The following is a 25,338-nucleotide window of genomic DNA, read 5'->3' as shown; positions in this document are numbered from 1 at the left end:
AGATTTACTCAAATTAAGCACTAATTTTTCCTGCAAAAATCTTTAGTCGGATTCTTAAATTATATCCTAGTCTCTTCCCTTATTCTTTTGCAGAGCCATGGCTTTCATGCAAAACATTCAAATTGCTCAGAGACTTCATTATTTTATTTCACATAGTTATTTGTAATTTATGTTGTCATTCATTTTTAAAAAATTTATCATTACTCACCATCCCAAGTGTATTAATTTTATTTTTTTTTCAGGGTGGGGGGGGAGGATTGAACCTAGACTTGGTGCATGCAAGGAAAGCACTCTACCAACTGAGCTATATCCCAGAGCCCTAATTTCCTTTTTTTAAAAAAATTTTAATTGAATAGTTCCTGGTGAAATAGTTACTGTGGAACCCACCTAAGAGATTTTGAAACAATTATGATTGTTAATACTATGTCCTGCATTACAAAGGATGAGTGCTTGCTGGAGATCAGTTTTCCTGAATGTACTTCAGACTAATCTATTTATAGTTTTCATCATTATTTATAATGATGAAAGTATAGTGTTGTTATTTGATTATAACATGAGCAAGTAGGGCATAAGCCACTGGTTTGTGGACCAGTTTTCAATAGATATGCTTTTCTTCCCCACTTCTCTTTCCAAGTAGTCAATTCCATTTTCAAAGAGAAAAAAATAGTATATAATACAAGAAAATACTCTTTTAGAACATCCAGGTTCAAATCTTCGTGTTTTTATAAGTTTTCTCTGCCTAACTACTCATGATCTTCCTTCTCAAATTAAATACCACCAAACTTATAATTCCAGGCAAACAGTTCATTATATACAGTAGATGAAGAATTCTGGTAGACACAGATCTGAGATACCTCAGTGCCTTCTGATCTGTCTGTTCCTTGGATAGGAGCATGAAATCCCTGGGGAAATCTAAAAACACACAAGAGAAGTATATGGTTACTTCTTTAAAATGTAGACTAGCAAAAAGGCTCTCTGATTATCTTGGAAGTCTCTCTAATATAATGTTGCCAAAATTTGAACAGGGTCTTTTTAAAAGAAAAAAAAATGGCAACTCATAACCCAGTGTTGACTTGCATTAATTTTATTATACTCTTCTATGTTCCTAAATATGAATTAAGTATCAACATCTTATGCTCAGAAGACTTAGCAGGCTATAGAAAAAAAAAAACAACAAACCAAATATAAATCAAACTATAAAGCTAAAAATTAATGTTATTAATTTGATGTGATGAATCATCTTGACATGCTGAAACATAATCTGTTTGAAATTTGATTATCATACTGACTGCCACATCATGGTTTCAAAAGCACTTGGCATGCTCGTGCCGTTTTGTACCATCTGCTAACTCAATTCACCTACCACTTTTCTCAAACACATGTGTAGCCATTATTTTCACAGTCCTTCATGGCATTATTCGGCTTTCACTTCTGGGGAAGCATTTGTGTACTTTCTTAATCACTTTCTACTTTCTTTAATTAGCCCATGACCATCCAAAGTGCGCTACTGATGTCAACGTGAGCTAAACAAGAAACAAACAAGGAAACTGACTCTAGTCCCATCACCCACAGGACACAACACTTGATCACGTAAGGCAACATTGAGCTTCTTTCTGTTCTCATTAAAAAAAAAAGAAAGAAAAAAGACATCATTATAGAATATTTGTGAACCCTCACTGCAGTGAAAGAAGCCTAGTGGATAATTATGTCCAAAATAAATGATGCCTTCTTTAGTTTCCAAAGCAAGTATCCTCCTAACTCAGTCTTTTCAGGCATTCACATTGTTGATTAAATAACCAAGCAGCCTTTCTGCTTCTTACTAAGGACCTGGGAAAAGTCAATTTATCATTCTCAGATTCCCTTCCAGGTAGAGGTAATGGCAATATCACTTTATTTTGGCCAGTGAGATGTAAATAGAGGGCTGCTGTGGGTTTGCTGGGAAAGTGTCTTGTTTTCTTTTTTCCCTACTTTGAACATGTTTGGGTTTTTCGTTGTGGTGGTGGTTTTGTTTTTTAATGCCTAGAGATCCATCAGACATTTCTTAGCCACGAGAGACAAAAATATTTTGTTAGAAAAGAAAGATAAGAAAACTTTGTGTCCTTGTTTATATCTAGACTTCTTTTGTGTCTAAATTTCTTGTTAGGTAAATAATAAATATCCCTGTAGTTTAAGTCACTGTTAAAAGGAGCTGTGTTTATTACATTCAAGAATATTTCTGGAAAACAGATCCTATCTCTTCTTCCAAATTACCAATTTTTTTATTAGATGGAAAATAATTATATATGTGGTGTTAGAAATTTATTTGTCAAAATAGATCTTATGTGCTATTTCACATTGTATTTAATGTCCTGTTTTCCAAAATTGCACCTTTCATTTTCTGCCCTTTGTTCCAAAATTAACTATCTGTACTCAAGTTCAGTGTTGACACTAACTTGGAGCAGGCAGATGAATTTCTTTGGCAGAGTTATTGAAATGGTTTATATTGACCAGTCCTATCCCTGAGTACAGTTCCATCCCCAGTCAGCAGAACTTTCCATTCTGACATTTCAACCACAGATTGCCTTCTATCATGCTTTTTGTCTGAAATAGTCCTTCCATCCAGGGTTTTGTGTGTGCTGTTCCTCTTCCTGAGTGCTCTTCTGACCCTCAGCTTAGCTCTCAAGGACCCTTCAGATCCAACCAATTGCTCCATTTCCTCAAGAAAGTTCCCTGGAACCACATCCTAAAGCAGCTCCTTGGTTATAACACGCAAAGAGCCATGTGCCTGCCCCTCTTTGTTACTGTAGTTGAGTGTCAGACTCCCCTTCCAGAAGCTGGAACCCCTCCTGCCATTGGCTCATCAATGCATGTTTGCATCCAGGGCAATTCCAAGGACAAGGCAGGTGCATAATAAAAGGTGGTTAAGTGAAGGAAGAAGGGATTAATGAAAATTAGGAAGAATTTTTATTTTTATATGTTCTACTTCATTGTACAGGGCTGCAGAATGCATTTGAATTCATTGTATACAGATGGAGTGGAACATTTCAATTCTCTGGTAGTACATGGATTAGAGATGTACAATTTGTGCAATCAGCTGCTATAAACATTGGTATGGCTGTGTCACTTTAATATGTTGATTTTAAGTCCCCTGGATATAAAATGAGGAGTGAGATAGCGGGTCAAATGGTTCCATTCCAAGTTTTCTGAGGATTCTCCATACTGCTTTCCAAAGTGGTTGTACCAATTTGCAGTCCCACCAGCCATGTATAAGCGTACCTTTTTCCCCACATCTTCTCCAACACTTACTATTGCTTGTATTCTTGATAACACCATTCTGACTGGGGTGAGATGAAATCTTAGAGTAGTTTTGATTTGCATTTCTCTAATTACTAAAGATGTTGAACACTTTTTCATATATTTGTTGGTCACATGTATATCTTCTTCTGAGAAGTGTCTATTCAGTTCCTTAGCCCATTTATTGATTGTATTGTTTGTTTGTTTTTGGTATTAAGTTTTTTGAGTTCTTTATATATCCTGCAAGAATTTAATGACTTCAAAGAAAGTACATTTTCAGAACCCAAAACTTCTCTTGGCCACAGGAAATATTTATTTCAGTGTGTGTATATTAAGATTACTAAATTTCAGATCAATTATATGGATACCTAACTTCTTATTCATTTAACAGTTCAGTGTCAGTGCTTTGGAAAGTCAACAAGGTACATGAAGGAAATTGTGATTTTATAGGTTAACACACAGAAAATTAGGTTTGCTGTGAAGCATAAATTGTCTATTACTTACAAATTACATTTATTTTCCTCTTGCTGTCCTTCTGTAGAACTAATCATGTTTACCTTTTTAAAGTTCTTATGCATTGTGAAATAATAATTAACTATCCTTCCAAAGAAAATTTAAATGCCACAGGAATTTTTATCTCCATTTAAAGCCTGAATCCCATGAAAAGAATATAACTTTTAAATTTTGGTTACAAATCCAAAGAATTCTCCTGGTAAGTTCTTTTATGAATTCTTGAATGTGACCTTTTCTGCCATTTTATCTGTTTGCAGGTCTTAAGAGAAAGTCAAATATGCTATTGTCTAGCTTTTTCCATTTACCGATAGCTCTGAAACCTTTTACCTAATTCCTGAAATAAAAAGAACAATGCAATGACTTTTTCCAATCTATTCATATTGCAAAAATCAGGGAAAATATGAGATAAGCTATAAAAATAGAAGAGCAAAAAAGACTGAGATATAAAACTCGAGGAAAAACCTGCTGCCAGCATGGTGGTACAAGTCTGTAATCCCAGTGATTTGTAAGGCTGAAGAAGAAGGCTCTCAAGTTCAAGACCAGCCTCAGCAATTTAGTGAGGCCCTAAGCAACTTAGTGTCTTAAAATTTAAAAGAACTGGGGATGTGTCTCACTGGTAAAGCGCCCCCAGGTAAGAGTCCAAATAGATGTGAAGAAAATGTTTAGCATGATAATTGATACAGAGAAACAGCACAATATTTTAGCTGGTATGATTTTGCCCTTGACTGCATTTAGTATTGTTAATAAAACCACCTTCACAGAACATACTGACAGTTCATAAGTCTTCTCTTTACCTCATAATTATAGACTTTTTTATTTGTTTGAATTTTAAAGGCATCAGTTAGCTGTGTGTGTGTGTGTGTGTGTGTGTGTGTGTGTGTGTGTGTGTGGTGTGTGTGTATAAACAATCCATGATTTCAACATTTGATGGATTGGACAGACTCCCCCCATGTTAATGTCAATTCAGTCCTGAATTATCAAATTGTGTAAAAATAACTCCTTTAACCACCAAGGAAATGCAATGCATCCATCAAAATATATGCCCACTGTTTCAGATTAAGTCAGAAATATATCCTAACTTGCTGGAAATTGACTAGCAGGGACATGGGATCCCCTGAGATGTTGTAACAGTGAACATGAGTGTCACGAACTCCAGTATTGAAAGCCTCATAAATCCTTAGGGGAACTGAGTTTGACATGAAGAAATGGATGGTAGGGGGAAAAATTCATATTGAGTCCAGTTCAGTTGCCAACCAACCATTGTAAAACCATTGGTGTTTACTGATTAGAGATTTTATTCTGCTATTAATGTGTACTTCCTACAAAATAAAATCATTACCTAACTTGCCCTTAGAGCTTTACTTTGTCTCTTGTCAATGGTATTTGGCATTCCATGAAAATATTCTATCCAGTGCCTTGGGGAAACAAATAACTGGAGGGGAGGGGGGAGAAAGACTGTCTTTACTATGTATTATCTGGGAGGTTTTGTTACAGCAATCACCACTGAGTCTACAAAGGCAACCGTTTGTTTTAGTGCCCTGAGAGAGAACCATGTTGGTTATCACCTAGCTTAGCTCATCTTCCTTGTTATTTGTAAAAATATGACAGGAACACCCAGGAAGAAAAAGCGTTCCCTAAAAGGTCACTCAGAAGGTCAGATAAATTTGTCTACACACTCAGAAGTGACTACTAGGCCGTGCTTAAGGGAGTGAGAAACAACACATTTTGCATGAACTTGCTAAATGACTTAGTGATAGACGAAGGAGAACTTGTTCTATCCCTTTAGGTATCATGGAAATGATAAGAGGTAGGTACTGTGTATATTTCTTTCCAGCTTGTTGATAAAAGATGAATCTCTGGTCCTGCAATCACATATTATTTGAATACTTCAAGAACATAGTTTTGTTCTTGTTGTTTTGGGCTAAGCTAAATAATCTTAATATGAAATCACCAAATTTATGGTAAAATGATACAATAAATAAACAACCATTATTGCAGGTCTTCAGTGACCAGCCTCCCACACAATGATTAAGAGCTCATCTTCTTTCCATCTTCTCCCAACATCCCCTAGAGTACTTGAAATTTCCGATCAAAATTGGCTCATCAACTGGAGGAGGATCTTGGAGACGGTATTATGAGTCAGGCCTGGTGGTAAGATATATTTCTTCTCCACTCTGGCCACTGACTAGAGTTCCTGGCCACACTGATTGCAAGGAAATCTAGTGTATCCATTTCTATTGCCTCATTTAAAAATTATCCAAAAAATGTGGTAACTTAAAACTTATGCTCATCATCTCATAATTTCTGTGGATCAGAAGTCTAGACATAGCTTAACGGTCCTCTGCTCAGTATCTTGCATACCTGAAATCAAGGGTTCAGTGGGACTCCATTTCCAACTGACAACTCAACTGGGTAAAAATTTACTTCAAAGTCCACTCAGGTTTGCTCCAGAATGCATTTCATTATGGCTGTACTAATTAGGGTCCTAGCTCTTTGTCCTGAGTGTCAGCTAGAGTTTGATTTCAGGTTCTAGAAGCCACCTGTAGTTCTTAGAGTTCCTTGTCTAGAAGACTTTCTCAGCTTGGTTACTTGGTTCCTAAAGGCAGCAAGATGAAGATGAACCAAGCTGCTCCCTTCTCTTGTTAAAAGCAAATAATGTAACATAATCCCACAAGTGACATCCCATAATCTTGGCCATGTTCAGTTGTCAGCAGCAAGTCACTAGTCCAATCACTGGTGAAAATTGAATACAAAGAGGTGATTCCATTAAGTAAAATGGCCATTAACCAAATATTTACAGGAATAGATATATCATGGAGACTTGTTGTAGGAGGAAGAAGGAACATCATATTCTTGGAACATGTAATGGGGAAGCTGTCTGATGTTACTCAGTGAGACAGGAAAAAAATAAAAGCAGACTCCAGATGTGACAAGTCTTTGCAGGCCTAAACGGTGATGCTAGGAGTAATGGGAAGCCAAAGAAAAGATTTTGAAAGGAGAGTGACCAAATCTGATTGTATATAAAAGAGATCATCTGTGCAATTACTATAATACCCAGCAATTATTTATAGACATTTATTCCCAGTGAAATGGAAATATAGATGCACACAATAACTTATAAATAAATATTTAAGACAGATTTATTTGTAAAGCTAAAAACTTAAAACAGTGAATTTGACTACCAGTGGGTGAATATTTAGAAATCTGATGCATCTGTGCCATAGAATACTATGGAATACTATTCAGCAATAAAAAAGTGAGCTATTGATTTTACCAGCACCTGGATGAAGTTCAAGGAAATCATTCTGAAGGACAAAGTCAATCTCAAAAAACATAACTGTATGATGCTATGTATAAAACTTGCTTTAAAATTACAAAATTATGGAACTGCAGACAAAATTAGTGGTTTCTAGAGATGGAGGAAGAAGAATGGGTAATGGGAAATGAGTGGATGGTTACAAGAGAGGCATCATTGTGTGATGAAACTGTTCTATATATTTCTTGTGGGGGTGAATAGAGAAACCTATAGAGACACATAGAATTAAACACACACACACACACACACACACACACACACACACGAGCATAAGTAAAACTGGAAAAAAAATCTGAGTAAGATTGATAGATTGTATCAATGTTAATATCTTGATCCTAATATCATGCTGTGGTTTAGCAAGACATTACCATGGTAGGAAGCTGGGTAAGGAGAACATGGAATCTCTTTATATTATTTCTCACAACTGCATGTGAATCTAAAATTACCTAAAATTAAAAACAAATGTTTATGATTATGCCCAATGATTGCAACAGGAAAATATAAATATGACATAGTTGGGGGCTTTTCTGTTGTTCAGTGGAGAATTTTTTTTTAAAGAGAGAGAGAGAGAGAGAGAGAGAGAGAGAGAGAGAGAGAGAATTTTATTATTTATTTTTTAGTTTTCGGCGGACACAACATCCTTGTTTGTATGTGGTGCTGAGGATTGAACCCAGGCCGCACGCATGCCAGGCGAGCACGCTACCACTTGAGCCACATCCCCAGCCCTTCAGTGGAGAATGTTGATAGCTTAGATCTTGAGGCAGAAGAGAAGGAAGGGGACAATGGATAAATTAAAAATTGATTTAGGACTAAAAGTTGATGTGACTTGGTGATTTGAGAATTTGAATGAAAAAGGTAATTATCATGAGTTACCACAATTTTTCAAAATACAGAATGTTTTCTTGCGTTCATGATTTTGCTAGAATCCCAACCAAAATCCATCAGTCTCCTCCAAATCTCATGCTATTGGAAAAGAATTGCTCCAGATTCTAGGATTTAGTGTATAGCAATCTCACAGCACTTACAACTTTTGACCTTTGTTTTCCATCTCTGTGTAACTTTCTAAGCTCCCTGATGATAAATTTAGTAAATTTAAAAATAAGCATTATGTCTGACAAAAATATGAACTCTATGATAGCCAGTGCTGGATTTTCAACATTGGTAATTTATTTTTACTGAAATATTATATACATATGTATGTGCTAGGAATCCATGGTCCTTCATAACAATTTGGCTTAGCTATAACTAGCTGCTACAAATAAAATTACAGAAGAACTTAAGATTATGTTCTTCTTATTACACCTAAATGGTCTTAATGGACCACTGAAACATACTTTTAAAACTGCAGTTCATTGAATCTAAAATTAAAAAGGTGCCTGAAAGAGGCCTTATCATTGACCTTATCAATTATTACAGAGCAGAAGTGTCACGGGGCCTTCTGCTGTCCTACAGGGCAAAGATGGTGGAGAAACAAATGGTGACAGAGTAGCACAAGAGCTTATTTGCATCAAAGAGCACCTGGATTGGAAGAACTCATCTGTTCGAGGAACAAAAGTTATTTCTAACGGACTGAAAGCTGAAAGCAAATCAATCAAACAGCATTTTCTGATACAAAACAGTATGTATTTACTAGCAGTTAGATGGTGGGTTCCACAATGTTTGAGGACCCTTGGACAAAATCCTTCCACAAAGAAGCCAAGCCAAAGAAATCAATACAAACTTCACATGTCTGAGTGATATGGATTCTACCTTTTATAAATCAATTTTGAGAAGAAAATACATGTCAAGAATGAATCTTCTTCTTTATAAAAAGCATACTTTAAGTTTTAACACAAAGGATATTGGGGAGATGCCAGAGTAATGTCACAAGTGCTATGGGCAGTTGCAAAACTTAGGACAAGATTATTAAAGAAGTATTCAAGGACAACATATAAAGGAACACAGTGGAGTGTGGCCACTTGGACCAGTGGTCAGCAATCAGCCTGCGTTAGAATCAGTTAGGGCTTTAAAAACAGAAACATCCATACAGAAGGCTCAAATTTGAATTGGATATTTGGAATGAGACCTTGACCTTTATTTATTTATGTATTAAAAAGCACCCCAAGGTGTGCTTTAATAATAAAGTGTGCTCTGAGATTTAGGAACCAATGACATAGACCAAAGGTCAATCAATATACAGTCGAAAGTGCTGAATGTGATCAAAAATGTTTTCTTTATTGATCGTACTCTCTCTTATCTCCTAAATAATAGGCTTCCTGTAGATCAAATTTTATGAATTGTTACCATTGGTCTTTGCCAAGAATTCCAGAAGTTCCAGATGAAAATGATTAGATACAATTTTATAATTGTTATTTGACTCAAGAAAATGAAAATATAGCAAACTGTGAATATTCCAAGGGGTGCTGCACCATTATGCATACAATGAAAAATAAACCCAGCCCTCAATGTTTTGTCTGTTCAGTGTCCTGGAACCCAATGTGAACAGGTCCCTTCAAGTGCATTTGTGATTGTCATTCGAATGTGATGACATGGTCATAGGAAAAATTCATCTGGACTCTCTTGCTTTGAGAATTATCCTCACCTCAGATCACGTAGGAGGTTCTGGGTATGAACACTGAATTTTTATGACATCCTTGGGCAATATTCCAAATTGCACTCTACCAGAGTGCCCTAAATAGGACTGCCTCCAAATGGGGAAAGAATCTGCATGTTTTTAAAAGGAACCGCATCAGCATGAGAGAAGGGTGAAACCAAGCCCACAGAACCAGAACATTCCCAGGGAAAGAGGCAGAATGACATCTTTGAATCTCTAGAGACTTGCTGCCCCCTAACTTATGCTAAATTTTAAGGGTGCGAAGCAGATTTAAGCCACGAGGAATCATTACCAGGGTTAGCCGCTTATCCTTCCTATGTTGCTTGAGAAAGCTTAGAGGTGTGCAAGAATAGAAGTAGCTTGAATAAATTTGGTGGCAGTAAAATGAGGAAAAGCTTAGGAATTTATTATACCTTTGATATGTCTGCATTTCTCCTTGGAAACATGACTCATGCTTAAAAGTTAATTCATTCAGTATCTCTTGAATCCTAAATAAATCCTCTGGCAGGATGAGAGTGTGGGGAATACTGAGATCATTTACAAAGATTCTGTGACCTTAAATAACTCACATGCTAGTGAAGAAATAGTAAAGAACTGGTCACAAAAGTATTACATGATTAAACCTTTGATATAGAAGCCTGGTGTCAGGCCCAGAGGAACCAGGAGGCAGAAACCATGAAATATGCTAGTCTAGAATTGCCTCAATCACTTGTGGGAATCTAACATGACTCTGAGTGATATCCCCCCCCCCCCCGCCACAGACCCACAGTTGTGAAGTTGTGTAGTTCAACTTTATGGCTGAGAAGTCTCTGTATCCTAAACTAAAGACAGGACAGAAATATTGCCCATGTTGTGGTGGCTTCTCTCTGGTCAGTGTGACTACTGGTCACAGTACTCACTGTGATTCAAAAAGAAAGAAAGCTCATGTGTGATTTCATCTTTGGAGACTGGGAGTTAAGTCACACTCTGTAGTCACAGGCCTTGTCAACCAAAGTCTGTCTTTGAGTTGATTTGCAATATCGTCACCACCATCTGAAGTATTCAGCCCTGGTTGTCCAGGTCAGGGAATCAATTTTCCGTATGATTCTGGTCAAATATGAATAATTTGTCTATTGAAGATAGAAAGTCAATATGAAGGTAAACATTGTTGACATATTTGAAAGAAGAAGAGAACTAGATTTTTTTTTTTTTTTAAGTAGACTCAGAGCAAGAGTAGAAAAGAAAAGCAATTCTGGTGAGAAATTTCACATGCTTTGGGAGTCACACAAGCATTGCAGTAGTTGAAATATTACTAGGGGCCTTTCTAGCAGTGGGAAGTGAAGGGCTAGATTTAAAGCCTAAGCAGTAAGACCAAAATATTTTTCTCAATAAAAATTCCCTTTATAGAAACATTGGATCTGTAAAGTCTTCACCAGATTCAAGAGCTACTGTGGCACAGAGGCCTAAATATGAATAAAGACCTAGAGAGCCAAGTAAAATTGAAGGCTCTGATACTCTGTCAGATTAGCAAACAGTTCTTTAAAAATGTATGGAATCCAATGCTGGCAAAAACAGTGCAGGAGAAAAAAATAACAACCTCCTAAACTTGAGGTGGAATTCTGCTAACATATATCAATGTCTTTAACCAGAGACTCCACACGGAGAATGAATCCTAAAAAAATAATCTGCAAATGTGCAGAGATATGTGTAAAAAGGTACCTATCTGAGTTTTATATATGATTTTAAAAATTGAGAATGCCTCAGTGCCCATCAGGAGATTAGTAATATAAATTATAGGAGAGCCAAAGAACTCCAGATGACTATTAAGGACATGGTGAAATATTAAGCTACTGAGCACATGGAAAGTTGTGAATTATACTTTTATAGTCTGTAATAATGCCAATATTAAATAGTATGAATAGGAAACAGAAATCCCCAGGGGTACACATTATAATGTTAAAGAGTACTCAATACAAAGTTAGCAATGATTATTATTGGGTAGGAGGTTTCCTCTTGAGATATTTTATAGTCTCAACCCATATTTCCAAATTTACTTTCATATTTCAACATTTTCTGAAGATTTTCAGTAGAAATAAGGCATTTTTCTTTTAAATAATAAAACAATGACTCTATTCCTATTTTGTCAATGTTTAGGTTAACAGACTGGAATTATAGAGTCATTGCGTAAGAAATAGTGAATGCCATATCCATTAGGAGGCAACAATTTGATTGTGAAGTTGAGATTTCACAAGACTCCAAAAGCACAAAAAACAAAAGAAAAATATATGAAACAAGATTGCATCAAACTAAAAAAATTCTGCACAGTAATTGTAACAATCAACAGAGTGAAGCAACGCCTCTGGAATGGAGAGATGATTTGCAGACCATACATTTGATAATAGAAATGCAGAAAATTCAATAGCAAGAAAGTGAGTAACCAGAAATAAGCAAAGGATCTAAAGATATTTCTCAAAGGAAGATATACAAATGACTGACAGTGTATGAAAAAATTCTCATCATCACTAATCATCAGAAAATGCAAATTAAAATCACAATGAAGTATTAATCTCATATCTGTTAGGATAGTGTTATCAAAAAGATACAATAGCTGGGTGCAGTGGCACATCCCTGTTATTTCAGCAGCTCAGGAGGCTGAGGCATGAGGACTGTTGAGTTCAAAGTCAACCTCAGCAATTTACCATGGCCTTAAGCAACTTAGGGAGGCCTTAAGCAATTTAGCGAGACCCTTGTCTCAAAATAAAATATAAAAAGGGCTGGGGATGTTGCTCAGTGGTTAAACACCCCTGAGTTCAATTCCTGGTAGAAAGAAAGAAGGAAAGAAAGAAAGAAAGAAAGGAAGGAAGGAAGGAAGGAAGGAAGGAAGGAAGGAAGGAAGGGAGGGAGGGAGAGAAAGAGGGAGGGAGGGAGGGAGGGAGGGAGGGAGGGAGAAAGAAAGGCAAGGTAGCACAAGTGTTAGCAAGGATCTGGACTCTCTTAGCAGTTGTAATTATTACAGCCATTCTAGCAGACAGTATGAAAGTTCCTAAAAAAAAAAAAAAAATCACCATATGATCCAGTAACTTCATTTCTAAGTATATAAACAAAAGAAATGAAATTAGTATGTGGAAGAGATACATGTACTTTTATTTTATTTCAGCATCACTAACAATAGCCAAGATACGAGCCCATCTAAGTGGCCCCCAATGGATGAATGGATAAAGCTGTGGCATACATACACAATGTAATAATATCACCTTAAACAGAAGGAAATTCTGTCATTTTCAATAACCTGGAAAAACCTGGAGGAATATGCACAGTACTGCAAGATTTCATTTTTTTTGTGGAATTAAAAATACTTAAACTCATAGAGTACATTTTAAATGTTCTCACTACACACACACACAAAGTATGTGAGGTAATGAATATGTTAAATAGTATTCTGGGGAAGGAAATAAATATTATGTACTTTTCAAAAGTGAGATGCTCAGAGAACTCATTTGGCAATCATAGGAACCTACATGGGTAATACTCTGTAATACTGGGTTTTCTATGACATCTAATACTGTTATTCACACTCTCCTTTACAAAATAGACATTTTCCTCCTCTTTAGCTTTTTCCACCAACTTTAGGATTCAAACCCAGGTCTTTGTCCTAAAACATGACCAATTAAATAACCCACACATTCTTAAAATTCAATAGAAACCAATATAAAGGTATTACACGCTCCCCCCACAATATGACAATTAGTTTATCCTTTATTTTCTTTTAGATTAGTGGTAGTCATCAACAGTGTTTCCAAACACAAGTTTTCCATATTAGTTTTTCATCTCTCACCACTTAGCAAAGTCCTATAAACTCTGATTTCTAAAAGGTTAACCTATTTATTCTTCATTTTCTACCTACACTGTCATTACCTTGATTTTGACCCCATTTACGGTTCTGTAGATTATTTTAATAACCTTTAAATGGCCTCCAAGTCTTAGGCCAAGCTGACCTTTCCCCCTATATGCACATGAGCATGCTATGCCTTTACCTAAAATCGTCCTGACATCCTCATGGTCTCCAGGTTCTCTAGGACTTTCCCCCTTTCCAGACTCAGCTACCCTGACATCCACACATGCACTGTGCTCTTAAATCCCCCCACAAAAGTACTGTACGCTGTATCTCCCCATACATTTGTTGATAACCTTCTACTTTCTAGACTGAGCTTGTCAAGGACCCACTTCAGACCCACTGGAAAAGTAATTCAGATATCCCCCACAGGATGCAGTTCCATAGTAAGAGAGTCACGCATGGGAAGCCTGAGTTCACATAATCAAGTAAGGGACCAAAGTAATTTTCAAGATAAATGAAGATCAATGGAAGTTCATGTCAAAAGAATGTTATCCATGAGAAGAAAAAAAGGAGGAAAGGACAGAAATGACAGAGGTTAATTTCTGGTCAAGATAGTTTAAAAGAAAAAAAAAATGCTCCAAAAAGAGATGTTGGCAAGTAGCTCAGACATGAGACAATAAATGGAGACACAGTGTCAGCGAGACGCTTTTATTTGAAAACTGAGTCCTTTCAAGGAAATGAGGAAAAACCATTATAATTGCAGGACACAGGATGGGGTGTCTGAACCACTCATGGAATTTTTCTAATGGTCAGTTCTCCAGCGGGCTCCTTGGCCATGGTTGACAGAGTTCAGTGTAGAGACTTGTGACCTGAGCTAGTCTCAAATTCTCCCTTAGTGATTTGTAACGTAGAGCAGAGACAACTAGAGGCAAAGGCATTGAGAGCTGAGCCCACCATGGCCATGTCCCAGTGTGGTGCTTCTGACCTCCTGGAACAGCTTTGGTCACTTTCCGCCTAAGTGAAAGTTGCCCGACTTCCTTCACTGAGTTTCTTTTCTGACTTTGCCACAACAAAGTTCTCCAAATTATTCAGAAACAAAGCAAATAAGAGATAAATTATTTCAAGATAATTTATTTTGTTGATGAAGAGTAATATTTAAAATGAATTCTTAACAACAAAATTGATTCTGACCCCAGGACAGTGCTGACTCTAGTGACCAGTGGGATGCTCTTTTGGTTGGTGCTGTGGCCTGTGGTTGATGCCACTTGGCATCAGGCAATGTGGCTGCAACTGATGCAGAGGTGTTCAGCAAAGATGGATAGACACCTGGGAGGATTGGCATTTTTATGGAGGTGGTTGTTTCAAGAGAACATCCAAGAACCAGCCTAAGAATTCCTTGGGAAACCACTGCTTCCTCTACATCCTGCCTGTGGGATTAATGGATAAATCAACAGTTTGGTTTCCAGCAGGTAGGCAATTAAAAAGCAGAGTTAGGACTGGGGGTGTAGCTCAGTGGTAGGTAGAGCTTGCCAAGCATATTTAAGACCCCAGGTTTCATCTGCAGCACCAAAAATATTTTTTAAAAATTGAATAAATGGGCCAGGGTGATCCTAGTGGCACTAATAGTCCTAAAATCAGTACAAAGCAAAATTTCACAGGGAAATATCATTGTGCAAGTTGATTAATGCAGCATAGACAAAAAGGTAAAGAAGAACCAAGATGAAACAAGTTATAGCTGGGTGAATACATTAAGTGCCACTTTCCAAGAAGGGTGGAAAGAAGAGAAACAAGAGAAATGTAGGGACAATGGTTAGCAGGGCAGGACACTGGAATGACGTAGGGTGCATGTGAGTCAGTGCTGAAAGAGTCTGTCATTTGAGAACATTCTAAAATGCTCCTCAGTCTGCAAGTTCATTAGACTCTGAGAAAACTAACACTGCTAAGACCATCGACTGCCTCAGAGATCTCCACCCACCAAGCTGAGGTAATGCAGGGTAAGACTGCCTGTTCATTTCTGGCTGCCCAGCATTAGCAGAGTACCTAGCACAAGGAACAACATAAATGTTTGCTAAAAACACATTGAATGAACTAGGACAATAAACCACCCCTTGGCACACAAAAGTAGCATTTTAATCTAATCTGAGAATGCAGACACAAATATATTAAAGTAAAAGTATGTCTAAGAATGCATATAGAATTGCTTTCTGTGGCATTCTTGTTCAGATTGCAAATAATTGCTATATTCTTCTCAGTAACTTTGAAACATTCAATTGATGCAGAAAACAAGAGCAGAAAAGGCAAATTCATCTTGCTTATAGCAAATAAAGTATGCATTTTCTTCTTTTGCTAAATCCCTGTGTTCTAGGAGAATAATTTCTTTGTACTCCTCCTGCATATTTATGATCTTCTAGTGCAGTGTGAATCTTTAACCAGAGCAGGTATCAATCACAATGTACTTAACAAAGAAACAGGATCACTTTGCTTTCAGAGTAAGTAAAATATTTTCACTGATTTATTGGTCACTGACTGTACTTAAAAAAAAAAAAACTGTCTTCTGTGTAGTGCAGTCATAGCATAAAATGTTTCCTTTTATCTACCAAAAACTTGCTTATTTGAAAATACCAGTTCTATCTTTGAAAGCTCAAAATGCAGAATTAGAATCAGTAGAAAATTAGAAATCGGGGTGTATCTAATTGAACTAAAGTTTGTCTGCAGTTAAAACATGAGCCCACTTTCTCATCAATGGCCTAACAGTTCTATAATATGTATCAGCAAGTTTTTATGTTCTTCCACAACTGCAAACAACAAATCCGATACTTACAAGATGAGTTGAAGGTTCAATTTTATCACTTTTTCTGATATTTATAAAGACAATAAAAAGAAGTGTCAAAAAATTTGCCTGTATGTTGGAGTCACATCTCATAATATGCACAGAAACTTCACATTATAGTGAGTTTGGCACAGCTAAGAGTTATATTCCACTTGTGAAAAAAAAATAATAATAGAACAAGAGCCTGGAAGCTTAAATTGTAATGTTTCAAGATTCCATCTACTTTTTTCTCCACAGTATATTAATGTTGAAGAAAGGCATATCTCATTGATATTATTACTAAACTTTAAAGATGCTACAGCATCATGAAGAAACAGTACATTGGAATGATCCAGAACTCAATCTGAACACCAAACCTATTACCTTTGACCTGAGTCTACACAAATGTTAAATAAGATAAATGATACCTGTCTCGTGGGGTTGATATGGAGAATAGTGCAAATGAGATCATGCAAAATTCCTAGAATAAGGTAGCGGAAAATTTTGCTTATTTGAGAAAGGTTCCTTTTTAGTGCATAAATATTTAATGTATGCATTCCTTTGTAATTACAAAGGAAAGAAAAAGAAAGGAAACCCAACAAATATGGATTATAAAGTAGAAGAAAACTCCTGTGCTGGGGTCTAAAGGTGTCTTGGGGATGAATGATTTCTGATGTTGGTAAAACCGTGTGGGGTCAGCTGTCTCTCCCCAACCCCCTTGACTCTTTGGCATTCAGAAAATGATCACTCAGGCCCTGGACTGGTGGTTTGATGGGTGTGATAAAGCCTTTGCTAAACCATTGCCTTTCCTCATTCTATTGTCTCTTCAGAGTGAGAAAATCCTGATAGAGATAATAGCTGGAATAATTTAGCTTCGAATTTACTGTCTATTACACAAACTTCAGGGGATCTGAGTTTTCAGATGTAACATCTTAGACAAACTCTACTTTGAAAATATTTTCAATATTTGAAAACATTTGAGATGATAATATTTTTCATTTTTTGTTTATTATTATTTATAAGCCTTCATTTCACAGTTATGTACCTTTAAGATTTGGACTGAAGTTTTTTCAAACATTTGGAAAGCATACTATCTGAATAAACAAATATGGTAAGAGTATTTATTAATCTCATTATCTTCTCCAGGAAATGGAAAAGAAGAAAAAAAATGAAGAAGAAATTTTATCATGTTCCTGCCCAGAGGAGCACTAATGGGTTATGAACCCTTTCAGAGTCATAGAGCAGAGAGGAAAATGGTTGCCTTGGTAACAGGCAGACCAGTCAGTTGCATACACTCTCCCAAGAGCATCTAATGTATTCAGCAAATGCAGGCTAGAACAGGTGGCTAACCTAAATGATGCCAAAAAGCATTAGCTCTCCAACCCCGGTGTCCTCCACATTTTCTTGTATACAAACTAGTATACCTGTCCCTTAAGGAGGAAGAGTTAACCAGGTACATTTCAGAGTAGCTCATGACATCATTAATAGACAGAAAAGCTGTCTGCAATTGTCGCTTTTGAATTTTCTGACAAGAGATAGTGTACATTATTTTATCAAATGATCAATACCAACAACTTAATTTTACTAGTTACTTTTAAAGTGGAGGTCATCCTAACTCTGATTATAAAATTTAATCATTGGTCTTTTAATAAATAAAATATTTTTGTGAGTTTTAAGAGCAAGAAAATGTATTGCTAGATTTTACAATCCTTGCTTTAGATGATAAAGAGCCACAGGAATTTTAATTTAATAAGTTATCTAAAAGCTTCTAATTCTGGATTGTCAAAGGGAAGAACAGGGTTATAACATCAAGTCAGTTAAAGCTCTACTTATTATAATGCTGACTAAGGCTATTAATTAAAAATATAAAGGAAAAATTCAGAAAACTCACAGTAAAGTACATGCTTTTTTCATACAACATACGGACTTTTATGTTCAAGGCCGTTAATTTTTCCAACCTCATCTCCAAACACATCCCCGAGTACATCCTGACAGAATCACAATACAATCTACTCCTCACTTCCCTTTCCTTTGTGTTTTCTCTCTTCTCCCAAGACTGGACTCTTTGCTGCACACTGCAAGACCAGACATTCTCCCTCTGCTGAAGCCTGTACTCACCACTCCCAGGGAGAATGATCATTTTAGATGATAACCAGCTCACTGTATCCCTTTGCAAGTGATTCTATCATTTTCATATCTGCCTTTTTCTTCAGACTGATTTCTTTCAAAATCTGCACAATTCTAATATATGACAAAATATTTTCAGAAATTCAAATAAAAACCTCACTAATTTGGACAAATTTCAAAAAAAAATGGGTGGATTATTTTCATCAAATGTAGTCTTAAATTGAGATTTTTCTTTTTAAATCTGGGTATCAGTCCATCTCCAGGTTGTTAACCCTGAACATTCCCACACTCAGAGCATCTCCACCAAAAAAACAAAAACACTTCTAAGAACACAGCTTGGAAAATGCTGGACTTGACTTATTACACAATCTGGTTTGCTTTACAACTATCTACTACATAATAATTACGTAAGCAAGTGTTTGTTGAAAACAACATTTAAAATAGGAGACAACATTAGTTAGGAAGTAGAGGTCTTAGCATTCTTTATTGATCTGTTTTAGAAGTCTTGCAATTGTTTCCAAAGGTGGACCCTTGCTGAGTGAGGAGGTTTCCTTGGCAACAGGAATAACTGCTTCCATCATGTGGAGAAAATGCATCTCTGTTTGTTTTGGACTCATCTTCTACTCAGAAATATTATGTTGCTTCAAAGAAAGCAAGAACCTCTCATTTTCAGTACTTATCAGGTCTCCAGTTCATGGAATGCATGTTGCTGTGGAAAACAAGCAGTAATGGTAATTATCAGACAAGTTTCCTTGTGAATAGGACACAACCTCTAGATTGATGCAGTTTTCTATTTCCCCTAGCCAATTACCCTACCCATGTGCTTATGCATGCTCTCATACACCACACACACACACACACACACACACACACATACACACAATTATTCTTATATGATCCCCTTTTTCATTTTCAGTTGTAAATGCCTTTGATTCCTATCATTTTTCTGCAGAGAGAATTACAGATAATACTTATACCTCAATATCCTATAGCCAATAGAAAGCTTTGTTGTAGCAACAGGCAGTAGATAACACACGTAGTCCCATATTATTATAAGATGAGATGGAAAAACAAAATAGAACCTAAAAATTAATGCTGTTATAATCAATTCCCTATTTAGTTCATATTTGTTCACATGAAATGTTATTTCATGTCATTTTTTCTCTCAACAGCAGTTTGAAAATATTTTTCTTGCTGCTGATGAAACTTCTTTATGAAAATTTCATACAACTATACAGTCATATCACAAAAGAGCTGGAAAACCCAGTACATCATACACATATCCACATAAATGGAAATATTTTGTCTGGACTTTGTGCTCATAAAAATCAGTAAAGTTGCATAGAGTTTGTTTTTTTAAATCTTCTGAAGAAATTCTTCTAGTTTGTATGTTTATGTAAATAGTTAAATAAATGATATTTTTTTTTCTTTCCATACAAAGGATTGAATCTAGGGATGGTCAATTACTGAGCAACACCCTCAGCCCTTTTATATAGTTTATTTAGACACAGGGTCTTGTTAAGTTGCTTAGGGCCTCAGAAATTGCTGAGGCTGGCTTGGAAATCATGATCCTCCTGCCACAGCCTCTTGAGCTGCTGGGATTACAGGTGTGCATGACTGTGTCCAGCCATAAATTAGATTTTTGGAGCAAAGAATAATATATAAAAAAGGCTCAAATGCATAGTCCAACTTTTTCAACATAGCATATGCACAGAATTCCAAGCATGAATGGGAAAACTGCAATGGATTCTTCCATATATGAAGTATCCACGGAGTACAAATGTTAAGATATTATTTAACAGAAAGAGTCAAAAGCTGTTGTATTCAACATACTTCCTACTCATAACAACTTGAAATTTAGATCTGCAATGAACCTGAGAAGGAAGACAACCCCTTATTTTAATTTATAAAATGAACACTAAGAAACAATAAGTAACATGCCAGTTATGTCATGTTATGCTGTCATGTATTATGTTTCCTCATTGTTGTTTTATTTATAACATAATGTTGAACTTTGAACAACCTATATCACACTTTTTACACACAGATGAAAAACACATCAGCTAAGAATGCTCTCAACTAGGAATAAAAGAAAACATTATTTAGAGGTTATTATTTAGGTTTAGTAATTATTGAACTATTTTCTATGACATATTAAAAATACTATACCTCATCCCATAAAAATGTACAGTTATTTTGTGTGAATTAAAATTTTTAAAAGAAGTAGTCTTTAGAGAGACAACAAGAATTGGTTCAGGAATTTGACCACTTTGGGTCTGGTACTTCTGAAATTGTCTTGGTGATGGCTCATGTTTGCCTTCTCATGGTCACCAGATGGATGCAACAATTCCTTGCATCTCAGTGTAGCTTCAAGGGAGAAGGGAGGAAGAATCAAGTCATCCTGTGTATCAGGCAATGCCTTATAGCATGCCCTTGTACCAGGTAAAGTCAGAACCTTCTTGGAACTCTTAGCAATTTATACTCATGCCTCATTTCCATATCCAAAGTATATGGCCACTGTCTGCAAGAGATCACAAGAAATTAGTGTTGTCCACTGCTACAGCAAATCATGAGAATGAGCTAAAAAGTATTAAATTGTTATTTGGCAATAGATGATAGAAACAAAGATGATAGGAAGGAAGGAGAGAAGGAGGAAGAAAGGAAGGAAGGAAGGTAAGTAGGATGGGAGGAAAGAAATGAGAAGGAATCAGGAGAGAGAAAAATAATTAAAATAGGGAGAGTATATTCCACTGTAACCTTAAAATAGGAAAATGAAGAATTCCAAGTGAGAGAGATGCTATGAAGCTATATGTAAATGTTTTCCTAATTCTTTCCAGGTTGAAATATCAGAAACATGCTCACTCTATAGACAGTGCCACTAGCAGCCAAAGCAAATCAGCAAAGAACCGGCGAGTTTTGTCAATTAGCAAGTCAAAGGAAAGCACCAGGTGAACTATCACTAAGAATCTTTGACCATTTCAGAGTGTCCAAAATTTAAAATCACCACACTGCATAAATAATTTAAATAACATGGAATTCTTAACACAGATTTTTGGAAGGAAAATACAATTGTGAGTTATTTGTTGTTTCCCTTTACAATCACTTTTAACAGTTCTGTAAGTGCTAGTGAATATTTGTGGAAGCTCTTTCTTTTCCTTTGGATCAATGTCTCACATTATGAAAAACAAACAGGCTGTATGAATTGCAGTAGTATCGATTCAGTCAATTCCATCTCCTTTTCTAGGGTATGTTTTCCCTCTTAGGCTTCATAAAACAAGAGTGAAACGATATACTACTTCTAAAACCCTGGTTCCCAACTGGGCTGTAAGTTCTAGGATAGAGGACCTCAGTGTTTGGTCACTGCTATTTCCCTGGGATTTACAATAGTGGCAGGGAAAATGGTAATCCTTAGTGGTTGTCTAAGTAGATAAAAATTAATTAATTGTAGACCAGTCGTGTATTAGGCAAATATTATTGTACTCCAAGGTAGAATTCAGTGAATCTTGTAAAACTCTGCTGCAACATGGATTGCACAGCAATACAATCACACATCAGACCCTTCTTCAGAAAAAGAGCTTCCTGATCCAAACAATTAGACTAAAAAAATCTTGAGACTAAGACCCACATGCTTGGTTTTGGCCTTCATTGCCAAGGTTGGAGCCTGACATGTAATAAATGTGAAGTAATTTATATTGAATGACTATCAAAGTGATGGCAATCAACACTCTAACTCAAACCACTAAAATAAGATTAAATTGACATGTTCCTGATGAACATTCAAACCCTGAACTTCAGGTTCATATTATTCAGGTTCAATAGCATTCAGCTTTCCAACTTAAAGGCAAATGAAAATCTTAGCGGAAATTCATAAGACCCAAGTCAGAGATCAACAAACACTCATACATACACACATGCACATACACATCATGCAAGATTTTTTTTAGATCATTCTGGGAGAGTAAATTAAATTATTCCCAAAGAGAATAATAATAATTCCTAAGAATCCGACTGGTGTATTTCCTAAAAAGCAGAATCAGATAACCCTATGAAGAAAAGGATTATTATATTTAAATATAATTATCTTTAATTATTACTTTAAATTAGACCTCACCATTAGCACCAAGATACACACAATTTTACAACAGAACAGCAAATAAGGTAGATATATAAATTTTCAACAAGTCATACACTGCATTTATAGAAATACTTTTGAAAAGGACTTTTCTTTTTCAATTGTGTGTTTTATTATTATTATTATTATTATTATTATTATTATATTACATGCAAGTTTAGCTAGGACAGCATAAGTCACATCATTATCCTGTAGGAATGTACATGCATACTTGCTCTTATTGATTCAGTAAAGCCATAAATATCCTTCTCACAGGAGTGCAAACACAAAGGCACTTTTAGTTTAGGCATTTTGTTCATGAAATAAATCAAATTATATATATTTTTGGAGATATATATATATATACAGCAGAACATGCAAACAAAGATGGGAATAAGTCATTTAGAAATCAGAAGGCTGAAGCATTAATTGAACATTACCTTTTTCTCATAGTGAGGAACATGCATCATGGTCATTTCTGTCTTTTCTCACAGTGCTGATTTCAAACCCCCAGCTGAGAAGGCAGCTGTGCGAAGCAAGGAGCTGGTGAGCTCAGCAGGAGTTCTGTATCCTAATGCTAGTCCCAGAAACCCGGGCTTTCTTTCAGCTGCCGTGTTGTCATTAACAATGTCAGAAATGTTGTCTTCTTTTCCGCAGCAGTGGTACAAAGATCACAGTGATGATTTCTCTGAAGACTTCAAAAGCCTGTATCACCTTATTTTTATTGCTATTTGTTTGCAATGTAGCCTCTAACAAGCAGGCATTGGCTAGTTTTCAAAATATTTAAAATTTGGGAAGCTTTCATTAATCACAATCTTAATGGAATAGATAACAGTAAAACAGACATGAAAGTTGACGCATATGGGAGGAGTGTGGATTGCATTGCCCCTCACCCCATGCCAATGGGGGTGGGGGGAGAGAAATGAAAAGAGAAAGCCTCCTCTATTACACAACATTTTTTTCTTAGATTGCACCATTGAAATCTTCATCTTTAATAAAAACAGAAATTATATTTTATGCCTTTGATAAAAGTAGTAATACAAAATTAACAGCAACCTAAAATAAAGCAACATTTCTTAAAAGCCCTTGAAATGAAATTAATTTGCATCTGTTTCCATAGAGTGGCATTAAAAATGTTTTATGAAGTACTCAGAAAGATTGAAAAATGATTACAGGGCGAGCACTGAGCAGCATAAAGGCTGCAGTCACTAGCTGTAGGGCATGATTGATGTTACCAGATTGTCACAGATGAATGAAGCACGTCACTGTCAGAGGCATGGATTCTGGTGGGGTTTATAGTCTTCAAAATCAGAGGACAAGCAATCATTTACATTTCTGAAAGAATCATAGATTTTAAATATATATATATATATATATATGTATGTACATGTGTGTGTGTATATATATATGTATATATGTATATACTTGATGCATACAATTAAATTTATACTTATAATATCCATGCATCCTAGTATGTATATTCAAGCACATTTGTTAGTATTGAATAATTATTACTATGTTTCAACAATTTTATATATATATATATATATATCTTTTATTACTATGTGCACTGAGTACTTTTTACCTCAAATCTGCAGGTATAAGTCAGTAAAAAATATTTGATGAAGAATAATGACTCCAAGTCATTTTAAGGCTATCTTTTATTTATATTCACTTAATTTTACAAATTGATTTGAGTAAAGATATGGAGCTAAAATATCAATATTCTGAAATTCCGATTCACCTCTGGCTTATTTTATCAAATTGATAATTACAAGAATAAACGCTCTAACTTAAAAATCAAGATTACATAAAACAAATATTTAGATAGAAACATTATTGACACATCTTACAGCAAGTGGCCTTTGCTTACCAGATAAAGTTCCAATAAAAGAAAATTGAGAAAATGGAAGAGTAATATAAGACAATTGTTGAGAAAACATTACCACAAATTTAGTATGTTAAAACAAAACACAGAAGTCTCATCTTGGATATTTAAATGCACAAATTTGATAGAGAATTATGCAGCTCAAAAATATTACCATACCATTTTTCTATTTCCTTACAATCATTTCTTTTTCTTATACATATTCATTCACAATAACCATTGTTGTGATTTCTGCCAATAGCTGACATTATTTCTCTGAAGAAGTTGTGTGAGATTTTGTTTAGCAAAACATTGCTTCTTAAAACATCAAATATTCACTTTTAATATTAACAACTATATTCAAGTCTGTCCAAACAGATGATACCTGCTCATGACAAAGAACATGAACAGACACTTCATAAAGAGCAACTGAAAACCATAAAGACACAGATTACAAAAAAACATTCAACCTTCCAAATTCTTGCAGGGATTAAAATTAAGATAAAAATTCTATTCCATTTTCACCTATCAAGCAATCAATATTTATTAATATGCAGTTAACAATAATGAGATAGAAGTACAATATCTTATCAGTATCCTATATTACTGTTGATGATTCAACCTGAAACATTTCAATTTGGCAGGAAAATACAACAGTAGAAGACAGCAAAGAAAAAATGACCACATATGTGATACTAGTAGCCATCTCTGAAATTCTACTTAAAGAAAAAAAAAAGCTTCATTTATAATAGTGTTCAGCATATTATATCACATAATTGAGAAAATGGGGGAAAAACACATGTCCAACAATAAATAAATATTTCAGAAGACAAAAATTGATGGTAGCTGTGGGAAAAATATCATCAACAACAGGCACAACAGGAGGTATGTGCGTGTGACCATGTCCGAAGCAAG

The 25,338-nt window shown here is 35.6% G+C and overlaps 1 long non-coding RNA gene across 1 annotated transcript; it reads right to left on the bottom strand.

The window, feature by feature from the left end:
* Window positions 1-18,910: 18,910 nt before the first annotated feature.
* Window positions 18,911-23,716, bottom strand: LOC110597606 (uncharacterized). Its single transcript, XR_002483351.3, has 2 exons — window positions 22,997-23,716; window positions 18,911-19,154 (listed from the first exon to the last, which is right to left on the bottom strand). It is a non-coding gene; the product is annotated as an uncharacterized LOC110597606 (long non-coding RNA).
* Window positions 23,717-25,338: the final 1,622 nt, after the last annotated feature.

Source organism: Ictidomys tridecemlineatus, chromosome 1 (genome assembly GCF_052094955.1).
Source record: "Ictidomys tridecemlineatus isolate mIctTri1 chromosome 1, mIctTri1.hap1, whole genome shotgun sequence".
In the NCBI taxonomy this organism is placed as follows: domain Eukaryota; kingdom Metazoa; phylum Chordata; class Mammalia; order Rodentia; family Sciuridae; genus Ictidomys; species Ictidomys tridecemlineatus.
The sequence above is the reverse complement of the archived record's forward strand: the minus strand, read 5'-3'. Positions and strand labels throughout refer to the sequence as shown.